At 52.1% G+C, this 23110-nt stretch overlaps 1 protein-coding gene across 5 annotated transcripts in view; it reads right to left on the bottom strand.

The window, feature by feature from the left end:
• SEPTIN9 (septin 9) overlaps window positions 1-23110 on the bottom strand; it is a 167276-nt gene that overhangs the window by 28431 nt on the left and 115735 nt on the right. The window contains exon 1 of one of the 5 annotated variants that reach the window (XM_077188237.1): window positions 10189-10329. The exons of the other annotated variants lie outside the window; for them this stretch is intronic. The gene's annotated coding sequence lies outside the window, so the exon portion shown is untranslated. Of the gene's footprint in view, window positions 1-10188; window positions 10330-23110 lie in introns of those variants that run through there. 5 annotated transcript variants of the gene reach the window in all.

Raw genomic sequence — 23110 nt, 5'->3', positions numbered from 1 at the left:
CCAGCACCCAGGCAGGAAACACAGCCTCAATCTGCTTATGCTGCAGCTGCATGCAGATTTCTGCCAGATTACACCACTTTTTATGACTTATTAAAGCTCTAACCCCTATCAATGGGCATTAGTGTTTTAATCTCTCTAATCTCCAGGGAAATCCAATGCTAGATGCCAAGCCAGGCTTGCCCCAGTAGCAGCTGGGTCTGTTTGCAAGTCACTCCAGCCTTGTTCTAGCTGGAGAAAGGCAGGAAAAGGCTGTGCTGAGCTCACTTAGGTGCTGTGCTTGTACAAAGAATCAAGGGAGGATCTCAGGTGTGACGGTTTCCTGTCCCTGTCATTAAGTTGGCCACATCTGTGGCTGTGCAGAAGTCAAGCATCAGCACAGGGTTCACGTGCCCAAACTGAGACCAGCAAAGGGGTGAACACAGCGTGCTCAGCCACGTGAACCAACTCCTCACTCCTCTGAGTTAATTTTTAATTTTTTTCAGATTGAAATCATGGGCATACTTTAGTCTTGCCTGTGAGGGAATAAAAGTAAAAAAAGCTAGAAATAGAAAAGCTCTCCACATGGTCACTGAAGCTCTGCAAAGACATTTCACAGAAACACAGACTGGTTTTGTTGGAAGGGACCTTAAAGAGCATCTAATTCCATTCATGGGCAGGGACACCTTCCCCTAAACCAGGTCCAACCCAGCCTTGGACACTTCCAGAGATGTGGCAGCCACAGCTTCTCTGCACACCCCCTGCCAGGACCTCACCACCCTCAGGGAAAAAGTTAGGGCACATGGGAACTCAACACTGTGTACAAGTTGTTTCCCAGATGAATTAACAAAAAATATTTTGTTTCAGCTCATATCTGCTCCTCCCCAGGAACAGCAGGTGGTGAGCCAGCAGCTCAGAAGGACAACAGTGTCATCCTTGGCCTCACAGCAAGTGTAGCAGGGCTTTGGGAGCACTGCTGGTCCCCAGGATGGCTTTGGTGACTTTGGGGTGTTTGCACACAGGAGGCACACACAGAGTGACAAACAAACTCCTGCAAGAACAAATCCCAGACAAACTCTGGGATTTGTTCTTACAGGAGCATCTCCATTCCTAGAAGGAGATCAGGGCCCTGCCTGTGCCTCTCCCCCTGCTCATTCCTGGCTCTGAGCACAGGCAGGACCGACAGGCAGAGGAAGGAAGCAGCTCCCAGTGCAGATCAGCTGGAGAGGGATTAAGTGACTCGCCCAGGGTCACACAGAAATCTTACAGCAGAGCCAAGAATTGGATCCAAATCCCCTAATTAGGGGGTTTAAAATCACAAACTCATTGTTCTTCTCTTAGAAAAACCTCATAATCAGAGTTAGGAGCAATTCTAACAAGGCCTATTGCTGTTGTAAGTTGTATCAAGGGATTTGAACTAACTACAGATCCAGCTTTTAGTTGTGCAACTAATCTGAAATGTTGAGGAAGATTCCTGTCTGGCTTACACAATCCAACCTCTCCTGCTTTGTGGGACATCCCTGACAGTGAAAGCAGCTCCCCATGTCACAGCCACACCGTGCAGGGCTGGTAGGGCTCGCTGGAGAGCACTCAGGGGTACACCAGTGACGGTTTCAACAGTCCCTGAGTTTTTGGGGACAATCCCAACCAGTCCTTTGCAGCACAAAACTGCCCAGCAGTGGGGCTGTCCCCCAGCAGCCCCCCTCTGTGCCAGGCAATGCTCTGCCCTCAGCCAGCTCCAACCACAAATCCCCAGCTGTGAGGAATAACCAAGATCTGCAAATGAAGGCAGCTTCACCAGCACTACCCAGCCTGTGGGCAGAGCTGCCAACAAACTCCCTTCATCCCAAGCTGCCCAGCTCCTAAGAAAACATCAAATCCCTTGGGGACAGGCAGAACAAGCAGGACATGTTCTCTCCAGGAATGCTGAATTTACAATTTTACTGTACCTCAGCAAGCCCCAGCTAAAAGTGCACTGTTAGGGCTTAGGAAATAATTTTAATTCTTTCAATATTGCTGCAATGCTGACTACCTGCCAGTCCCCAGTGACTGTGACACACAGATGGAAATTCTGCCAGCTATATTTATAATCTCAGATCAATAGCAGAATGAAAAGCACATCCAGAGACCTTGGTAGAGCACCAGCAAACTCAGTGAAAAGTAGCATGACCGAGAAAAGGACACAAGCTTGCAGATCACAAGACCAAAAGTTAATTCTTTTTAGCATTGAAAGAGACACTATCACCTCTAGCAGGAACAGAAAGGATCTCCAGAGCCAGGAAGAGCTAAAAATGACCCCAAAGGTTTTCGAAGAGGCTGAGTGCAGGTCTGCAGTGTTACCACCCAGGGAGGGCTCTGGCAGGTAGCCACCATGGCCCCTTCAGCACGTGCAGGGTAACTCCCAGAGCATCTCTGAGACCCACAGACCAGTGACATCTCCCCCTTTCTGGCTGTAGTGAATCCCAAGTCCATGGATGATGCAGTGTTTTTCTTTTGGTGGCTGAGCAGCCCATATCAGACACACCTCTGCAGGTATCCCACCAGTTCCTTCATGAAAGCAGCTCTTTGGTGGCTTAAATCTCCCCAGAGAGAGAGAGAGAGGGCAGTGGAGCAGCAGAAACAAGGGGTGCAGGCACTGCCAGGAGCACCCAGAGCCCTCCAGAGCTCAGGGAATCCCGAGGCAGCGCAGGGAGCAGCCACCCCTCCGTGCCCTGACCCACAACAGCATCGCTGCACCGTGGCTGTTCTGCTGAACCCCACCACAGCCAGGAGTGCCCAGCTTCCACCACACCAGAACCCAGAGCCTGCTCCAGCTGCACATCTCCAGGCCTTTCCCACTGTCCAGGAAGGAAGGAAGGAAGGAATTGTTTCACACGCTGTCACCAACCATCACGCGCAGCTGGCACTGTCCTTGGCGTGAGTCACCCTGTCCCTGCGGAGGCCGTGCCTCAGTTCCTGGTGTCACATCCCAGCAGTGTCCCTGCAGCAGCCTCCCTTCCTCTGGCACATTCCTCCTGCAGAGGATCTGCAGGCAGGAGGCTCCTCACCGTGCTTGAGCAATCCAGCATTTTCCAAAAGGGAGCAGGCTTTGCTAGGAAGGCACTCCACAGTCACAAACATTTGGAAAAAGAAAGAAAGAACCCCAGGAAAGAAAGCAAAAGAACCCCAAGAAAGAACCTCATTCTTCCCAAATTCCTTTTCCCTCCCAGGGGGCACTGGTTGGGGCACTGCCCTGCTGGTTTGGACAGACCCAGAGCACACTCAGCATCCCCCAGGCACTGCCATGGCCTCAGCTCTGAGCACAGGTTTTGCTCAGCAGGGACAGGTCTGCCTTGGCACCAAATCCTGCTGCTCAAATCCCTGGGCCAGCTCTGCAGATGGCACAGCCCAACCATGCCCAAGGAAACACACTTGGCTGCTTAGGAGCAATCCTCAGCCCTCCTCTTCCTCAAAGGCACGATCTGCTCCCCCAGACACCCCCACAGATTATCACAAAAGGACAAATTATCCCCAAAAGGGGTAAAGCAAAACTCTGCACCTCACTCCACCAAAGCCCTGTGGAGAGAGGGGAGCAGATGGAGCCTACACAGAGCTCACACACTATGGAACACCTCAGAGAGCCCCACCACCACTTCTGCTCCTCTCACCACCAGCAGCATGGGCAAAGCTGACCCAGCAGCAGGGGCAGAGGATGAGTTTGGTGAAAAGAAATCACCTTTGCAAGGGAAAACAGCAGGGAGTGGAAAATTTGACTGCCTCACTCACCCCAAACTTGTTAAAGTAGTTTAAATTGTTTCACCCCAAAGTGGCATCTCCTCTCTAGATGGGGAGATGCCCAGGCAGTGACATCCCTGGGGGTCACAGCAACCCCCTGGCACAAACCAAGCTGCAAAAAAGCTGCTGGGGTGCCCTAACAGTCCCTGCAGGCCACATGCAGGGATACACGTCCCTGCAAGCTGCACATAATGGGCCCTTCTCCATCCTTTGTCTGCTGCCCCTTTTTAAACCTATAAACGTTTGGAGGTAAAGAAAAAAGAATTTAGGGCATCCTAAGCCTGAAAAGAAGGAAAACTCCATTCAAGCTGCCTGGCTGTCTCCTGCAGCTTAATTAATAACAACCCATCCCCAGCACGCTGCTGCAGCGCCAGCTGTCTCCTCACATGGAGGTGCCTTGCTCTGAAGAATAGTGCTTTGTGTTTTGATGGGAAAAGGTCAGGAGGATGGGGGGGGAGGAGGAGCAGGGCTGGGAGGGAAATGTGCTGCCTCCCTGCCGTTCCCAACGCTGGGAGTGAGCCCTGCTCGGTGCCCATCTGCTGCTGGCTCAGCTCTGGGAGATGGTGGCACCCCTCCATCACCTTGGGGTGATCACGTCCTAAAACACAGCAGGGACAGGAGGGACACAGGGAGAATTCTGTGGGCTGCACTCCCCCCCCCCACTGCTGGGAGGCCTGGGGAGCTCCTGATGCCACTTTGACACGGTCCAGGACCCCCTCTGGGGAAATCCCTGCTCTGCTCTTATCAGGAGGCTCCCTGATAACAGCACAGGATCAGGCTGCAGGGAGCCAGCACTGTGTGCCCCTGGCAGCATTTCCAGGCCACCAGAAAGGGACATTTCCTGCTACCATTTGGCTTTTGAATAAACAAACAAACCAAGCCAGGCTCACAGCAGCAGTGGATGGATCCAAGGTGATGCAACAATGCAGCACAGTGGGGAAAAAAAGTAAAATGGACCCAGGTCTGGTGTGTGAGATGCCCACGGCCACCAGACTGCAGGGCATGGCCAGGAAATCACCTTCATTTCTGCTTGGCCACAGAGCCCAGCACTGAGCATCAAACCAAAGCACCTCCTTGGATCCTGGGTACCACAGCCAAGGGCTCCTGGGTTACACCTATGGATGCTCTCTGCCATCACCCTGCCCTGGCTGGTTATCCAGCCTTCCAGCTCTCCTGGAAAAGTGCTGCTCCTGCCCCAGCCCAGTGCCACACCAGGCTGAGCACTGGTGCCCAGGGAGCACCACTGACGTGGTCACTGCCCTTCAAGGAGCACACAGGCAGCTCTTGTGCTCTGCCAGCTGGCCTGGCCTCTGCTCTCACTGTCCCTTTAGCCCCCTCCTTCTGCCACCCATGTCCCTCTGTGCCATGCAGGCAGCCTGGGGCTGCCCCAGCATGGAGACACCGCTGGTCCAGTGCAGGACTGGGGTGCAAAGTCCCATCCATTTATCCTGGAGAATAAAGAGAGACTAAAAATGGCAAAGAAAGGCAGTGGGAAACAGCATTAGGGAAGGTCCCTGTCCCACAGACACGTCCCCTAGCCAGGCACCAAGGCTTTGCACTTCACCCCCCAGCTGGGCAGGGGGAGGACACAGCCCACAGTGCCCCCACAGTGCTTCCACCCCAGGAAAAGGTCCCTGTTGCTTAGCAAAGGGCCATTCATCACCAGGACTGGGTGGGATGACAAAGGGTTAACCCACTGCAGCTGGGCCAGAAATACCATCCAGGACAAAGAGAGACTTCATGTCACCCACACTGCAGGGAGAGAAAGGGGCCTTAATCCGATTCCCAAAGAAAATGTGGCTTTTACAGCCCCGCCTGAGCAGGGCCCTCCAACAAGTTTTGCATCTACAGCAAGAGTTAACCCAGTCTGAGTTTGAGAAGGGGCCAGAAAATAGGAAAGGAAATCGCTTTTCCACAAGTTTGTGAGAAGGGAGAGCTGGGTGGAGGCGGCTGGACCCAGGCAGCATCCCTGCAGCAGGACCACAGGGACATGGATGTGTCAGCCTGGAAAATCTGATGGCCCCAAAGCATCCCTGGGACAGCCAGACCTGGGCAGTGCTTCCAGGGGATTGATCAGGGACTGGAGAAAGCAGCACAGCTGATTTCCCACCAGCTGTACCCTTTCCTAGAGATCAGTGAGGAACCTGTGAGCACCCCAGCACTGCCTGGCATTTTGGGGATGATGAGGAGGAGCCAGCAGAGATTTTCAGAGCGTTAATGGCAGAACTCTGCCTCGTCCCCATGAGGACAGGGACCCCATGGAACACAGCTGGGAGGCAGACAGTGCTCACACCCCCTAGATGTGCACAAAGCCTCTCTGCCTTCACCTCCCAGCTGCCAGCTGGGCACACATCCCACAGTGCCACGTCCCTGCCCGAGGCACGGCTGAGTCCCTGTGGTAAGCGGGGTTTGCCAGCCTGGCCCCTCTACCCTGCTACCCTGAAATGCTACATGCCCACTCCCCTCCTGATTTTTGGACAGACACGTCCAGGATGCCACTGACCTGTACTTGCAAGATTAACTCTTTCACCCCCATTTTGGTGATCATTTTTTAACAAACGAGGTTGCTTTACTGTACTCCACTCCCCAAAACCTGACAAATTTTGGGGATAAATGAAATGAAGTCCAGTTGAATTCAGCCATGAAATCACAGCACCCAGCAGGCTCAAGTTTAGGAGAACCAGCCTTCCCTTTCCCCTGTGCTGGAGCAAAGCTCAGACACGTTACCCAAGGAGCAGCAGCTCCAGCCTGTGTTTCACCAGCCCCAGCACAGCTCTGACAGGGCCATAAGGAAATCACAGCATTTAAAACCACAGGCTATAAAAATTCCACCGTGCTCAGAGAAGGGAAGTCTGGATTCCCCATGGAGAGGCGTCCAGGAACCGCTGCTGCCGGGTCATTGGCCACCAAGCCATTAGAGCCTGCCACATGTGCATACCTCAAACTATGGTGGGAGGGGATGTGCTGAGGGGCTCTGGGGTCAAACACATTCAAACCCCACCACAGAGCTACCCACGAGCCCCACAGGCATTTTGATCTCAACATGGGCAATCATGGATGGCAACAGCATGGGAGAAGGGAAGAGCTCCCAGGGCTAGCACAGTCCTCTGTGTGCTCCAAACTTATTTTATCTGTTGTGACATGTCCTGATCTGCACTCAGGATGCCCTTACAGCAAGGCACACACCCTGGACAGCTGTACTCCTCCTGGATGCTGTATCCTGCAATCTGGAATCACACCTGGACAAGGCAGCAGCACTTAGGGGTTCACACATAATCACAATTCTTGCTTTTTTTTGCATTTTTACCTTGTCTCCAAACCAAAGCTCAGCCCAGTGTTGCACGCACACATAAATGCCTCATGCTCACCTATCTCCCAGGGAAATTTAGTCCACTAACTAACAGTCATTAATTAGCAGCAGGAAACTCTCAGCCAGCACATGTCCAACAGCAGCACAAAATCCCCTCCCACCCCAGAGCTGCACCACCAGTCTGCTCCCTCTGCCACACCCACCGTCCACAGCAGCAGGAATTCAATAAAATTCAGCAACTTTAACCCAAAACTTGCCTGGTGCTATGGGAGGCTGTTCCTGTCCTCCTCTGCTCCGTGTGTTCCTGTAAGCTGACCCTGGGAAGCAGCAGCAGCAGCAGCAAAGCCCAGGGTGCTGTGCAGAGCACAAGGCTGCTCAGCCCATGGATGGCTGGATACCCATGGCTCCAAAGCAGGGTTTAGGGGAGAGATGGAATGACCTGCTATTTACAGAAGGGCAGACACAACACCCATGAAATGGCCAAGAAATCCGAGCTAAACAGATCAGTGTGAGCTGGGAGTCACAGCACAGGGCAGCAGCACCAGCCCCACTGGATCCCAGCTGCTCCCCTGGCCCAGATCTGCTCTGGCAGAGCTGAGACAGTCTCAGCCCTGAATACGTCAGCCCAGATCCATCCCGGATGCTCCTTCCCTAAATGAAGTGTGGTCACACTGGGATGGATATAAAAAGCCTAGCCTGAAATCCTCTGGCATAAAGCCTTTCCTGCAGCCCTGGCTGCTTCCAGGGGCTGTTTGACAGGGGAACATTGGGATACAGAGGGGAGAAATTGGGATACAGAGGGAAAGAGCAGTTCCTGGGGGCTCACACTGACACAGCCCAGGCTGCCATGCCCAACACCCCCATTCTCTGCCAGATTAAGGCAAGAGGGAAAACCCCTGTGCTTGGCAAGTCCAGGTGGTCCCACTGCATCACCTAAACATCCATGTCACAGCCACTGGGCAAACAGTCAGGAGAGGCGAGACAAGGCTGCAAAGGGGCCGTTCAAATTATTAAGAAATAGAAAAAGGAAAGAAAAAAGTGAGGCTCAGAGCTGGGCCGGTTTGCAGAGCTCCAGGGCTGGGCCACAGCACAGAACAAACTGCAGGGACACAGTGGGACCAGAGCACTGTGTGACCCAGCTGCCACCCCCGGGCCCAGGGACCACCGAGCCTCTGTGTCCCCCCATCCCAAACCCCACTGGGGATCCCCAGCCCTGTTCCCTGAACCCCAGTGAAGGGACCCCCAGCCCCAATCCCTGAACCCCACTGGGGACCCCAGCTCTGTTCCCTGAACCCCACTGGGGACCCCCAGCCCCATTCCCTGAACCCCACTGGGGACCCCCAGCTCTGTTCCCTGAACCCCACTGGGGACCCCCAGCCCCATTCCCGGAACCCCAGTGCAGGGACCCCCACCCCATTCCCTGAACCCCACTGTGGGGACCCCCAGCTCTGTTCCCTGAACCCCACTGGGGACCCCCAGCCCCATTCCCGGAACCCAGTGCAGGGACCCCCAGCCCCATTCCCTGAACCCCACTGTGGGGACCCCCAGACCCATTCCCTGAACCCCAGTGCAGGGACCCCCAGCCCCATTCCCTGAACCCCAGTTCAGGACCCCAGCTCTGTTCCCTGAACCCCACTGAGGGGACCCCAGCCCCATTCCCTGAACCCCACTGGGGACCCCAGCTCTGTTCCCTGAACCCCAGTGCAGGGACCCCCACCCTATTTCCTGAACCCCAGTGCAGGGACCCCCAGCCCCATTCCCTGAACCCCACTGAGGGGACCCCAGCTCTGTTCCCTGAACCCCAGTGCAGGGACCCCCAGCCCCATTCCCTGAACCCCACTGTTTGGGTTGGGGCACGATGGGCAAGTGAAGGGGGGAGCAGGAGGCTGTTTTTGGGGAGCACTCCCACACGGGCACTGAGCCACAGAAAGGGGCTGGGCACAGGAGCCCTGCAGCCACCAGGGCACACAGGGATGCTCAGGAGGTGGGTGTTCATCAGGACAAGGGACCATCAAACACCAGGAAGTTCCTTTTCCACATCAGTTGACAGCCAACTTGCAGAGCAGAAACCAAGGAGTGAGGCTGCCCTGGGCTGCCAGGCCTCCCTTACATCACCAGAAACGCTCCCCCAATGTCACAGGAATGCATTGGCCAAAAGCAACGTGAGAGCAGCTCCAGCAGCCCCACATCTGCCAGCCTGGGGAGGCTGAGCAGCCCTTCCACCTGGTAAAGGCAGAGCTTCTGCTCTGTGACACTCACTGCAGCTCAAAGGTCACAGGCCCTAAAGGGGTTTGAGGTTTTCAGCTCTGCAGGATACAGCTCTCATGTCTGACACCCTCCTGAAGCTGAGAGCAGAGAATGCTGCTGACTTCAGCCTCTTCTTGGGGGCCCAGGTCCCCCCACAACCCACAAGAATGCTTGGGAATCTATCAACCATCAATGACATTTTTTAACCTGAAGAAAAAGCACTGAGGGTTTTAAGACCCCAGATCCAGAGTTTGGGACCATTCAAGCAAAGGCTGTGGGGGAAACTTAATTTCTAGAAACTTATTTTCTATTACCTGCACAGATGCAAACCCCACCTGGCCCAAACTCAGCAGGGACCCCAGCACAGGCAGCACCCTCCCCTTCCCTGGGGCTGCTTCTCACCTCAGGCCTGCAGGAGCTGGCTGAGGATGGCCCATCTGCATCAGGGCCCCATTCTGCTGCCAGCTGGCACCCCAGGGAGCCCCCACCTCCTGGTGCCACCCCATGTCACCCCCAGGACCTGATGCCACCCTCTGTGACTCCCCTGTCCCACTCTCTGCCTGCTCAGCTGGTGCAGAGGCTCAGCCCAGCACATCCCATCCCACAGGGGCCCTGAGCAGTGGCAGAGCCACCTCCCTCAGCACAGGCCCTGACAAATCATTCCCTGTGACAATGCCTGCATCACATCCCTGGGATTTCTCCCCTGCTAAACCATTGCTCTGTTTTTCCCCTCCTTACCCTTCAAACCCCCACACACCCATTGCACAGCCACATTTAGCTTCCCCACCCCACAGATCCCCACTGGAGATGGAGACCCCAGCACAGCCCTTGCCACAGATTTGTACTCCCTGAGGCTGAGCAGGGCTCAAGCAGAGACTTACTCAGCCAAGGATGATGATGATGATGATGATGATGGTGCACGCTGCCCAGTGCCCACGAGAGCCAAGGATGCTTCAGCACCTATTTCAGCTGCTGCCCCAGAGAGCCTCCCCCCAACTTCTGAAAAGTTTCCCTCGATTCCCTTGGAAAAGGTCTCACAAAGCAGATCCCTCCTGGCTCTCTGCCTCCCTCACCAGCAGACATGAAAAGCACTCGAGTTTCTCCCCGGGTAACGCGGGTAAAAGCCTCCAACATCAAAGGCACCACACAAGAGTTCTCTCCCCCCCATTCCTCCCAGGCACCAGTGCTGGGGCTGCCTCCCTTGAAAGCACAGCAACCTCAGTGGTTGAGGCGCCAACTGTGCTGAAAACACAGTTTGGATTTTTTTTTTTCTGCTTTTTTATCTTTCTGTCTTTTTTTTTTTTAATAAAATCAGCCACAAACTGGGGAACTTGGGGGCAAATCTGGGCCAGGCTCTCCTTTGGGGGCAACACAACCAGCGTGGTCTGGTGGGGTTTTGCCCACTGTCTGCTGTGTGGTCAGCCCAGAAAAAGGGGAGCAAAAATATCCCTTGTGCCAATTCTGCCTGCTCATTGCCCACACTAAAGGAAGCCACTGAGTGTCCTGAAGCAAAACCACAAACACCCTCCAAGTGAGCAGATTCCCATGGATTTCTCAGCAGCTTCTGCAACTCCTGTCCCCCCATCTGCAAAAGAGGAACAACATCTACCCCTTGGTAGATGGGTATCTACATCTTCACCCTGCTTGGTGAAGCACTTTAATATCTGCACAGCAAAACAGGGTGAGGGAGGGGTGTTTACCTTCCTGGAAACAGGGAGCAGCTTTTACACCCAAACCAACAAAATTCCAGGGCAGAGGGAGCAGTTGCAGATGCAGCAGGAACAGACACGGATCCAAAAAATGAGGAGGACTTAAAAAAATAGCTTCAAACACCACAGGGATTTCAAAAACTCCTAGGAGCACATGGTTTTTTGGCCTGTTTCAGAGAGTTCCTCATCCCTCCATCCCACACAGCAGTTGTTCCTGCCAGATCACTGCCTGCCCGGGAATGCTGGGTTCATTTTATTGCTGCAGCATGGAAACAAGCCTGGTTTGCAGGGGGGAGGTGGGAGTGCTCTGCTGTTTAACACTTGGCTGTGTTCATGCTGTGATTAATATCACCCAACACACAGATACCAGATGTGCTCGGGGCAGGCTGGAGCGTATCCTAAATTGCACCAAGATGGAATTTTTGGGCAATTTTCAGGGAGTGCTGAAGGCAGGCACTGATGGGAGAGCAGAGATTTACACAGATAGGCAAGAAAAGAGAATTCTGTGGGGTTATGGCACTGGTCATAACCCCTGGGCCAGCTGCAATGCTATGGGCTGTGTTTATTATCAGCACCTTGTCATTTTGGGGGCAATTACTCCAGTTCCCATCCATCTGTGGGTCTGATTTCCACATGCTCACAGCAAAAAACACTTCAGTTTTACCCCTGCTTCTGCTGATCTCATGGAACTTTAGCTTCAGGAAGAAATTACTGGTTCAGGAGCAGCAAATACTGATAAGGTTGGATCTCTCCATGCTGCTTCCCAACGTCCCACTCCTAAGCAAATCCATCAGCAGCTTCTCCCCACCCCTTTGGGGAGGAGTGCCCTGGGGTCACCTACATGGGTGTCCCTTTAATTAGAACCAAATCCTGGAGCAGCACTGGAGATTCATTCCAGCTTTTTGGAGGCCACACACTGCCCTGATGGACAGCTGACCTCGACCAGGCTGCTCATTGCTGGGTGCAGGGTGATGTGGGGCTTTGCCTCATGGCCTGTCCCTGTGCAGTGTGACACAACCCAACACTTCTCCAGGATGGGGAGCCCCTGGCTGTGCCAAGCAGCCCCAGAGCAGCAAAGTCCCTCTGGAGCTCCACTGAGGGACCCAACCTGCAAACACAGGGGTCCAAGTAAGGAGGAGATCTGCTAGAATACCTTCAGCATGTCAGAACTGTGTGATGCCCCAGGCCCTCACCATGGAACTTCAGAAACCTCTCTTCTCTGTGCAGGGTCCCCTCCTGCTGATCCCACCCATGGGACACAGCTGGTGTCCTCCAAAAATGAGTTCAGGCCGTGCCTGTACCTGCTGGTTTTCACTTTTCTTCTTTGCCCAGATTTGGGAGCTGAGCTTTGGGTCATTCTCACCTCCCCCAGACCAGGTCAGCCCCACACAGAGGTGCCCAGCTGTGCTCCACACCCCATTTCAGTAGCTCTGGGTGCTGCTGATGACATGGCAGCACCAGTGTCACTAGGGCTGTCTCACAGGACACAAACCTGAGAAGAAAGAGGGTCCAGGGCAGAGAAAACAGTGCTAGCTGTGCCTTCTGAAAAGAAGCAACAAACCAGAGCATTTCTACTCCCTGAAACTCCATGGATGTGCTCGCTGCCAGCAGGGAAAAAGTGGGAGCCTGTCTGTCTGTCCAGGCAGGACCTGCAGCGACTCTGGGCGTGAGAAATCCCAAATTCTGCTTCCCACAGGGCTGCCTTTGTGCTTCTGCTGAAATGGTGAGGTCTGGCTGGCACCTAAAGCCTGGTTTGGGGGTTCACCAGGGCAGGAGGGAGGGACAAGTCTCTGCAGGCTCCCAGCTATGGCTACAGAGGATTTCTCCAAGTGAAGCATCTCTCTGTTCCTCCTCCGTTTTTTCCCACCACGAGTCCGTGCTGTGCATGCAAAACCAGCACTGAGCTGTGAATTTACACCCAGAAACCAAAAGTAAAAGATCCCCATTATTCACTTCTGTGAGCAAAGGTTAAATCCTACCAAATACATCAGCTTTTGTGGACAGGACGAGCGTTTGGCAGGCAGCAGGAAGGAACAGGAACGTGGGAATTCCTCCTACGACTTGGCAACAGCCTCTTCCCCCAGCACGGGAGCTCTCTGGGGTCTGCTCAGCCTCTGCCAAGCTGAGAAAGCCCCTCATTCAAGCACTCAGTAATCTCACAGGACATCCTGTAGCTCAAGGAGTTGTTTAAATGAGGGCCTGGATGGATTCAAGCTGCCGAATTGTTGGAGAGAGCAATAGGAAAGGTGGGGTGGCAGAGCTGGAACTGTGGTGTCCTGACCTGCTCTTTGGAGAAACACCTCAACACTGAATACAGAAGGTGTCTGCAGCAAATCAGCTGTGCTGAGCTGTCCCACAGTGTCTGCCTGCCATGGGCTCCACCACAAGGTGAAAGAAGCCCCTGTTAGCATTTCCTGGAGGTCTGAGAGGGGCATCCTGCCTCTTCCTGCCTCACCCCAGCTGCTCCCGTCCTCCCAAGAGCACATCCTGGGGTTTGATGCCCTTCCAGCAACAGGGTGAGGGGGCAGTGCTGGCTTCAGAGGCACAAGGAGAGCCAAGACATCCACCCTGAAAGATATTGAGGCACCTAATTCCAATTAGGCTGTAATACTCCTCAGGAGATTGCAGAAAATAGATAGATAGATAGATAGATAGATAGATAGATAGATAGATAGATAGATATAGAGATAGATGGATATAGAGATAGATAGATAGAGATAGATAGAGATAGAGATAGATAGATAGATAGATAGATAGATAGATAGATAGATAGATAGATATAGAGGCAGATAGATATAGATAGAGATAGATAGATATAGATAGATATAGATAGATAGATATAGAGATAGATATAGATATAGATAGATATAGAGATAGATAGATAGAGATAGATAGAGATAGATAGATAGATAGATAGATAGATAGATAGATAGATATAGAGGCAGATAGATATAGATAGAGATAGATAGATATAGATAGATATAGATATAGATAGAGATAGATATAGATAGATAGGTATAGAGATATAGAGATAGATAGATAGATAGATATAGAGATAGATAGATAGATAGATAGATAGATAGATAGATAGATATAGAGGCAGATAGATATAGATAGAGATAGATAGATAGAGATAGATATAGATATAGATAGATAGATATAGAGATAGATAGATAGATAGATAGATAGATAGATAGATAGATAGATAGATAGATAGATGAACCAATATTTGAGAGATGTTTTGGGGCAGACCTGATGGGTGCTGGATCCATCCCTTGAGGGATGCAGGCAGGTCCAGCACAGCCCCCCTCTACATCCCTGCCCTTCCCATCCCAATCCATGCACCTTCAGAGCACATCAGGGCAAGGCAGAACCCCAGCCTCACAGAGACTGGCTAAACTCACTCCCTGGGCTCCAGATCACCCATTCATCTCAGATTTAAGATGAGTTTAATAAAGATTTAAGCCAAACTTTGTCCTCCCTACAGACCTGTGGTTCAGCAAGATGAGCACTGCCCCCTGCCCTGCACAGAACCTTTCAAGGAGCCCTTTCCAAAGCTCTTCCCAAACCTTTCTGTGCCTGTCCCAGTGCTGCAGCCCCAGGGCTCTGTGTCCCTCTGTGGGAAGGAGGGCACATCCCACACAGGGACACCCTGACCCGCAGTGACACGGAGGGAAGGGCACACCAAGGGTCAGCCAGCCAGGAGAGCAAAAATAAATCCCTCGTGCAGGGATTACACAGGCACTGCTCCCTCCTGCAGCCCCACAGCTCCAGCACAGCTGCTCAGCACACCCTGGGGCTGCCTGGAGGGTGCCAGGCTAGCCAGGACACTCCTGGGGAAGGATGTTCCCTTGCCCCATAAATTCCCCCCCATTCCCCCACCCCACCTGGAGCCCTGTGGATCCAAGGCTGCTGCATGAGTATCTCCTTCACCAGCTGATGGGGCAGGGAGGACAAAAGCAGCCCTGAATCCAAGCACCTTTTGGGGTAGCAAAGCCTCTTGACACACATCCCCTGCCCAGCCACCCTGCTGGTCCCTGCACAGTGTGGCAGCCACAGGCCAGGGGGAATGACTTTGGGGCAAATAACTGCATTTCTGCCCCCAAACAGCTCCAGAATCTGCCCCCCCCCAGTCCTGCAGCCCCAGTGCTGCCTGGTGCAGCCCAGCCCTCCTCTCCTGCCCCCTGCACCCTGCAGTGGCAGCCCCAGCACTGGCTCCCACTGCCCCAGTGCTCCCCAAGAGCCCTGGGCACCCCTGATGTGCTGCAGACACAGCTTTCAGCCAGCTGTGACTACTTCTGGGATTTAAATCATCCTCATCTTCCCCTTCCCCAGGTCTTCCAAAGCTTTTCCCATGGAAAAATCTGGGAATACAAAGAGGACGTGCCTCCCCAAATCCCAAGCCCCCAAGGGCTGCACTGCTCAGGCTTCAGGGGCTTCTGTGCCAAGGGGAAAGGTGGGAATCAAATCCTGAGCCCCCTCCAGGGCCAGAGCTGCCTCTGAGGATGGGACTCACCCCTCTGTGCTCTCACAGAGCAGCCAGGGCTGCCAGCATCCCACAGGGAATGGCTGGGAATGGCAGGGAAGGGAAGGGAAGGGAAGGGAAGGGAAGGGAAGGGAAGGGAAGGGAAGGGAAGGGAAGGGAAGGGAAGGGAAGGGAAGGGAAGGGAAGGGAAGGGAAGGGAAGGGAAGGGAAGGGAAGGGAAGGGAAGGGCAGAAAGCCTGGGAGGAGCAGGAGGAGGAAGAGGAGGGTGCCTGGTGCACAGCAGAATGCTCCATTGATGCTGCTCCCACCCCAAAATGCACCCAACACTTCAGTGCTGCTCCTGGGGCTGGGACACGCCTCCCAAAGGGACTCAGCTCCCAGCATGGATGAAATTTTGCCTTCATGATGAGCAATTTTAGGATTCTCAGTGGCTGCTATGAGTGAGCTCAGCCCATGCTCCTGCTCCTGCTCTGCCCACAGCCTCCGCCTCATTCCTCCTGCACCTGCAGACTCCCAGACACAGCTCAGATAGTTTTTTGTCCAGCCAAATCTCCACATCCTCCAAAGGAAAAAAAGCCAGCAGAAAGGGCTGAAATGATGTTTTCCACCATTTTGCCAAAAATAGGAACCATTTTATTTGTCACTGCAAAGTTCTTCACTTAGAAATGTAAAACAGAAAGTACAGAGCCCTGAATCAAATTAAACAAGTTCTAGTCTTTTTTCTAATATTTAATAAGACTGGATTTATAATATCATTTTACCAACTGCAATTAATTTCTTAATTAGGCAAACTGAACACTCCTAGTTTAAAAGCACCCAGGTAATGTCAGCCCTATTTCCTTTTATTTAGTGTCTTTTATCTGTACTTTTGCTTTGGCTAGGTAAACTCCAAAGGCTGGAGAGTGGAGATTTAGGCAATTTTATTCAGAATGTTGTAGGTTGGATAAAAAAATCATCTCCCAAACCTCCACATCCAGCAAAGCAGGGTTTGGAGAAGCTTTGCACACCAGGACAGTAACGCCCAGGGAGCTGAAGAGGCGACAGTCACCAGGTCCCCCTGCCCAGGGGAGCCCATGGTGCACACGCACATCCCCACGTCTGTCCCAGCCCTGTCCGTCTGTCCGGGACACACAGCAGCTGCTATTCCCTGCCTGGCCAGGTAGATGGAGCTCAGCCGGCACCAAGCAGGAATTCCTCCGTGCTGGAAGGGTTCCCGTGCCTCTGATGGAGTCCATAATTCAGTGATTTTCACTGAGGACGGCCCCAAACAAACGGGACCAACTGAGACCCAGGTCTCCCAGATCTTCACCTTTCACTTGGTGAAAAATGCTTTTGTGATTCGTGTCAATTGGCAATGGAATCAGCAAATTCTTGTATCTGTTATTGCTGAAAATAGACATAAAGAACAATTTCTGACTGAATAGCCAAATAAAGCATGGAAATAAAAGAAGCATAGCAGAGTAAAAGAGATGAGGTAGCAAGACAACCGATGCTTAGAATAAAAGAGAGGAAGTTTTGGTAAAACTAAGAGATATTACAACAAAGCATCCAAGTGTTTATGTATAATAAAAAGCTTAATGACAAAATCATGTAGCAGACACCAGTGTAAAACCTCCCTTCAGACAACCACAAGGACAGGAAGCCAACGACCACCTAGAAAGATTATGGAATTGCTGATCCCAGCTTATTGATATTTGCTGATTCAAACTAACCAAGCACATTAAAAAATGCTTTGTAAGCTTAAGAACAGTATATATATATTTTGTTGAATTTGTGTGTCATGAGTAGAGCAGTGACTCCCCGGCCACCCAGCACTGCTTGCTTGCTTGCTTTAAAATAAAAGATATAAAAATGAAATTCAGTTTAGTTATGGAAATTTTATATCAGCTTCAGCCTGAGATGGTGGATAAACTGCTACAAACATTTCATCACCACCACTGCTTCTCCAGCTCCCATCCTCTGCTGCAAACTCTGAAGACATCACACATCACCCACAAAACCCCAACACAGCAAAGCCCCGAGGAGCAGGAAACAATTTCCCGGTTTTTCCCCCATAAAGTCAGGGGGATGGGGGTCAGGGGGACCCTCGGGGCCCCTGGTCCTGCAGGAAGCAGCAGGGGGAGGGGGTGGCCAGGGGTCACCCTCCCCAGCCAGGCCGGATGGAGGATGTCTAATATTCCTCCAGTTCTGTTTGAACACTCACACCATCTTGGGAGCAGGAAGCTTGAGCCATTTCCTGCAAGGCATTGCTCTGCCCTTCAAATATTTCCAGCCTCGGTGCAAACTGCTTTAAAACCGAGCCTGGCAGCTGGGAGTGTGAAATCAGAGGAGGGGCATGTCCAGGGAAAATTGAGTTTGTGAAACCCATCCAGTCCCTGCTGCTGCAGAGCAGCAAAATAAATATTGCTGTGGACAATAAAAGAGAGCAATTCATCTTGAATGTCTGAAAAAAATGAGAAGGAAAAGCAGAAACTCCAAACAATGTTCTCTGTGCCTCTCCCAAGGGACACAACACTGGTCCCCAGCAAAAAGCCACAGCCACATCCCCCTTGTCCCTGCAGCCACGATTTGAAGCTTTCCCAGCTTTGCTCTTTCAGTGCTGCCCAAATCATGGCTTTGGTTTGCTTGCCCCATAAATAATTGTCCCACACATGGGCTGAAATAACCCCAAAGAGACCCTTCCCACTTCTCCGAGTGGAGGAGAAGAACAAATGTTCATTCCCTGAAGCACTGCAGAAGAATTTTGGGCAGTGCCAGGGCAGAGCTGGAAACCTCCCAGACCCCCCAGGTCAGCAGAGCTCAGCCCCACATCCCCCAGAGCAGCCTGAGGCAAGGATGGGGACAGAAGGGTGGCACAGCTCACCTCCTGCTGCTGTCCCTGGCTGCTCCAGCCCACGGTGGGAGGGAGCTCTGTTATCTCCTCTCGGTTCTTCCCCAGGTGACACTCAGGGACACAGGGCCAGGAAACAAAGCCATGCCCCAAGGGCCAGCAAAGCTCTGCTCCCCTGAGCTCCCACTCCCAGGGCTGCTCCTTCCCAAGACTTTTCTGTCCAGGAACTGAAGCCACGAAGCAGAAAGGAAACCCCAGAGCTCCTCCAGGGCCCTGCAGGAACCCTTCACCTCCCAACCTCAGGGCGTGCACTCCTGGGCTGTAAATAAACTTTTATTTACTACACAAAGTAGGGCAAGGAGGATTGTTTCCCTGAGGAATGGTGGGAGGAACATCAGTGCTATGGCAGGATCTCAGATTTCATCTGACTCCACAAAGCAGTTCCTGGAGACCTCAGCAGGAGCCACGACACCTCTGCAGTGGCCACATCCCCCAGATCCTGACTGCCCCACCAGATCTGACCCTGCCAGCTCAAACAGGGATCTCCCAGGGCACAGATCCACCCAGCCACCCTACACCAGCACTGCCAGGCGTGGAGAGAACAGGGCTGGAGCAAATTCACCTCCTGCATCCCACAGAGCAGCACAGAGCCGAGGTCCAGCCCCTGCAGCCTCTGACCAGGATGGATTCACTGCAGCCTCTGACCAGGATGGATTCACTGCAGCCCCTGACCAGGATGGATTCACTGCAGCCTCTGACCCTGATGGATTCACTGCAGCCTCTGACCAGGATGGATTCACTGCAGCCTCTGACCAGGATGGATTCACTGCAGCCCCTGACCCTGATGGATTCACTGCAGCCTCTGAGCAGGATGGATTCACTGCAGCCTCTGACCCTGATGGATTCACTGCAGCCCCTGACCAGGATGGATTCACTGCAGCCTCTGACCAGGGTGGATTCACTACAGCCTCTGACCCTGATGGATTCACTGCAGCCCCTGACCAGGATGGATTCACTACAGCCTCTGACCATGATGGATTCACTGCAGCCTCTGCAGCCCCTGACCCTGATGGATTCACTGCAGCCTCTGACCAGGATGGATTCACTGCAGCCTCTGACCCTGATGGATTCACTGCAGCCCCTGACCAGGATGGATTCACTGCTGCTCCCAGGACCACCCACCCCCTGATGTGCTGCCTTATCAAGGTCCCCATCACATCTCAGAGCACTGAACTACCCAAAGCCAGGGCATCATCCTCAGCCCTCGACTGCATCCTCTCATCTCCTCCAAGGCCACCAAAAGGGCTGGACAGGGGGTCTCGAGGCCAGAGTGACCCCAGGGAGGGCCCCAGCAGCCTGTGAACTTGGCCTCCCACTTCCACCCCATTTATCTGCATGCTGGGATGCAGGAGGAAGCAAGTTCAGCCAGAGTTTGTCTAAACAATTGTGTTTTATCAGAAAAGCTGCTCAGATCTACTCCTTTTTTCCCAGGACGTATCTGAACAATTCCAAGGCACTTTCCATTCTCCATCCAGCCTGTACCAGATGGAAGCAGGGGAAGAGAACATGAAGCAAGGAGCATCCAAATCCCCCTGCTCCTCCCTCAGTGCCAGCAGCCTCCAATACCCATCAACCAGAGGCACAATCCATCCCACATCTGCTCCCCACACTCCAAAGTCTGCCTTCCAAATCCTTATTTCCTCTTCAAACTATGGGTTTCTCAAATTCAGGAGTGAGCAAGGTAGACTGGCAAGGTTGTGATAGAGGAAACACCTGATACAGAAAACACCTGATACAGAAAACACCTGATGCTTCCCTTTCCTCCTGGACAGCTCAGGACCTCCCTTTGTAGGGCCACCCCAGTGAGCTGGGCAGGGGCTGCTCCCACCCTGCACAATCCCACAGCACCTCTGGAAGCAGGACCAGCTAATTCCTAATCACCAGCTGAACCTGGAAGTGATGCCTCAGGTTTGAACTTTCCTATTTTTCAGGTTCTGTGCTGCCTTTGTGTGTGGGTCTGGGCTCACACCAGGGGATGCTGAGCTCTGTGCACAGAGCAGGGAGACAAAACAATTCCTGCTCCAGCTGGGCACCAAGGACAAATGATCCAAATCTCAGCCCAAGAGCACAAACACCGTGGGCTGGAGAGAGAAAAACAAGGATGGGACTGCAGGGGCTAAAGCTGGAATGGGACAATGAACTGCAAGATGCAAATGGAGCAGAACTCATAAAAGTGAGAGACCCTTATGCATATTGGGACCATTTTGGTTCATCTTGGGTGCAGCCCTGGCTGGGCTCTTGTGCTGCCCAAGGTGGATCCATGGAGGAGATCCTTTGAATAAATCCCTGCTTTATTCTGTAACTCTGCCCAGCCTCTGCTCTAGGTCAGCCTGCACAAAGCATCAGAAGAAGAAAGAGCCCAATGCAAGGACTGAACCTCAGGCATCTCACCATGTTCACCAGCTCCCTGTTAGAAAAGGAGAAGTTGGAAGAGGGATTCCTCCAAGACAACAAAGGAGTGGACAGCAAAGGCAGGGTCCTAACCAGACTCTCCCCTCACTCAAACTTTTGCCATCTCCTCAGTGTTTTTCTGGCTCTTGAACTGATTTCCACTGCAGATGTGGGAGTGCCCTGAGTGCATCTCACATGAGATAAGAGCATGAGCCTGCACATTTGTAGCTTCTGAGTCTGAAACCAGGGACTCATCCTGTGCCTCCATGTGCCAGAGCTTCAGACAAGGGTCCAGAGCACATCAGCTCCTCAGGGCATCAGCAGAGAACAGCACAAGCTCCCAGATCAGAGCAAATGCCCAGCAGAGTGAGCAGAATTCCCCATCCAGAATCATAAGACACAGGGGAAGCAAACACAGGCAGGGCAGCTCCTGTGATGTCCCTCCAGATGTACCCAGCCCACATGAAACACACCCAGGTGCATTTGAGCTGGAGCTGAAAGCAGTGCCCTACAATTCAAGACTTGTGAGTTACCACACACAGCTGGGGCCGAGAAAGCTCCTTCCAGGAGTGTGGCTGCATTTCTCTCCACAGAGAAAAGCAAAGCACAACTTCCCAAGGATTTTCTGGGATTTACATTCTCTGAACCTCAAGGAAAGAAAAACCAATTTTTATTTCATTTACTGCTCTTGTGTTTTAGAACAAGTAGAATACATTGTGGGAAATTGTTTACCTGAAGGAAATTAGTCATTGGATTCTGGTGTGAGTGTTTTGATTCACTGACCAATTGAATCCATGTGTGTGTCAAGACTTGGCTGACACGAGATTCAGGGAGTTGAGTCCTTATGCAGTTTCAGTTTAGATGTAGTGTAATATTCTATAGAATAATATAGTCTAATGAAGTAATTAATTAGCCTTCTGAGCTCCATGGAGTCCTCCTTGTCATTTCTCCCTGCCACAGAGGTCACCTGATTTCCTATACAGGAGCTGACACATCATTAACTTTTATCACTGCCCTCCCCTCCTAGGCCCCACATCCTTTTGGGTTCCCATCTAATCTTATTCTGAGATCTCCACGAGCTGAGCTTTTCTTTGAAAGGGGGAAGGGAAGGGGGGAAGGCAGAGCCACCATAAAAAGTTCAAGTATTATGGATAAGCATCAAAGAAAACTTGACACACACACTTCAGCAACAGAACAACCCGAGCCAAGGTTGGCTGGGGGGCTGTCAGGCACCCATAATAATAAGGGATTGATGGCCTACCCAGTTCTGTGCTGCTGCAAATCCCTTTTCACCTCCATTCCTCTAGGAATAACACAGGAGAACACCTGGTGAGACCACTTGACTCAGACAAACCCTGGGCATCTTCTCAAGGCTTGAAAAGCTACACATAAATCCAAGGTTATGTTCATATGTGCCAGAGCATCATCAACTCTGAACTTTAAGGTGCTGAAAAATGCTTCATTTCAGGCATCCTTCATTCCTGTTGGACAAATGGCCTTTGCCATGCAAAAACCAACCTACAGCTTCCAAACTGCAAAACAAATTGCAATTGGTACAAGTCCAGCAACCCCAAATGCCCACCCCGTCACTCCTGGGCTGGCACAGCAACCTTAGATGGTTTAAATTATTTGCTTTTCATAAATGCATGAACATCTGCAAAGTTTTGTTGTTTGTAAAATATTTTGGACCAGAGCCTTGGGTCCAGCTTTGTCTCCCAGCATGCCTGGATAAACCAAAACGACTCAAGAGGGTGAAGTACTCATGCATGTGACCCTGCAGAAACCCTGGGAACTTCTGTGCAGAGACCAGCTCAGAAGATCAATGAAATGAGTGACCCAAATTTAACCACCCCAAAGCAAAGCAGCTCTCTCCCCACATCCCTCCTTTAAAACCTCTAACAGATGTAAGAAAAACTGGGCTCAAAGAAGTCTGAGCACAGGCTGCAATCCAAGACCAGCTGCTTTTTCCATTTATAGCACATTCACTTCAGCTTCACCAGGCATTTTGGACAATGTAGAAGGCTCTCTGTGTCTGTTTGTTTGCTGGAGGAGTGTAGAGAACACAAATGGTTTGCTGTCATCTTATCTTTTCCTGCTCACAACAGATCGTTTGATCTTCTCAAAACAAAGTTATCTCCCTATAATCTCAATTCAGTGCTCTGACAGAGTTTATGGAGCTGGCACTGCACCCAGCCTATGGTGTCCCTTCAAGCACTGGCCAACAGAAACACGCAGGCAGGGACAGCAGTTTAGAAATAGGTTAAAAGAGAAAGATTCCTCAATTACAGAAGGTTCATCACCACTGCCATCGCTTCCCTCCCCCCCCC

This window comes from Agelaius phoeniceus, chromosome 19 (assembly GCF_051311805.1).
Source record: "Agelaius phoeniceus isolate bAgePho1 chromosome 19, bAgePho1.hap1, whole genome shotgun sequence".
In the NCBI taxonomy this organism is placed as follows: Eukaryota; Metazoa; Chordata; class Aves; order Passeriformes; family Icteridae; genus Agelaius; species Agelaius phoeniceus.
This window is presented reverse-complemented; position numbering and strand designations above follow the sequence as displayed.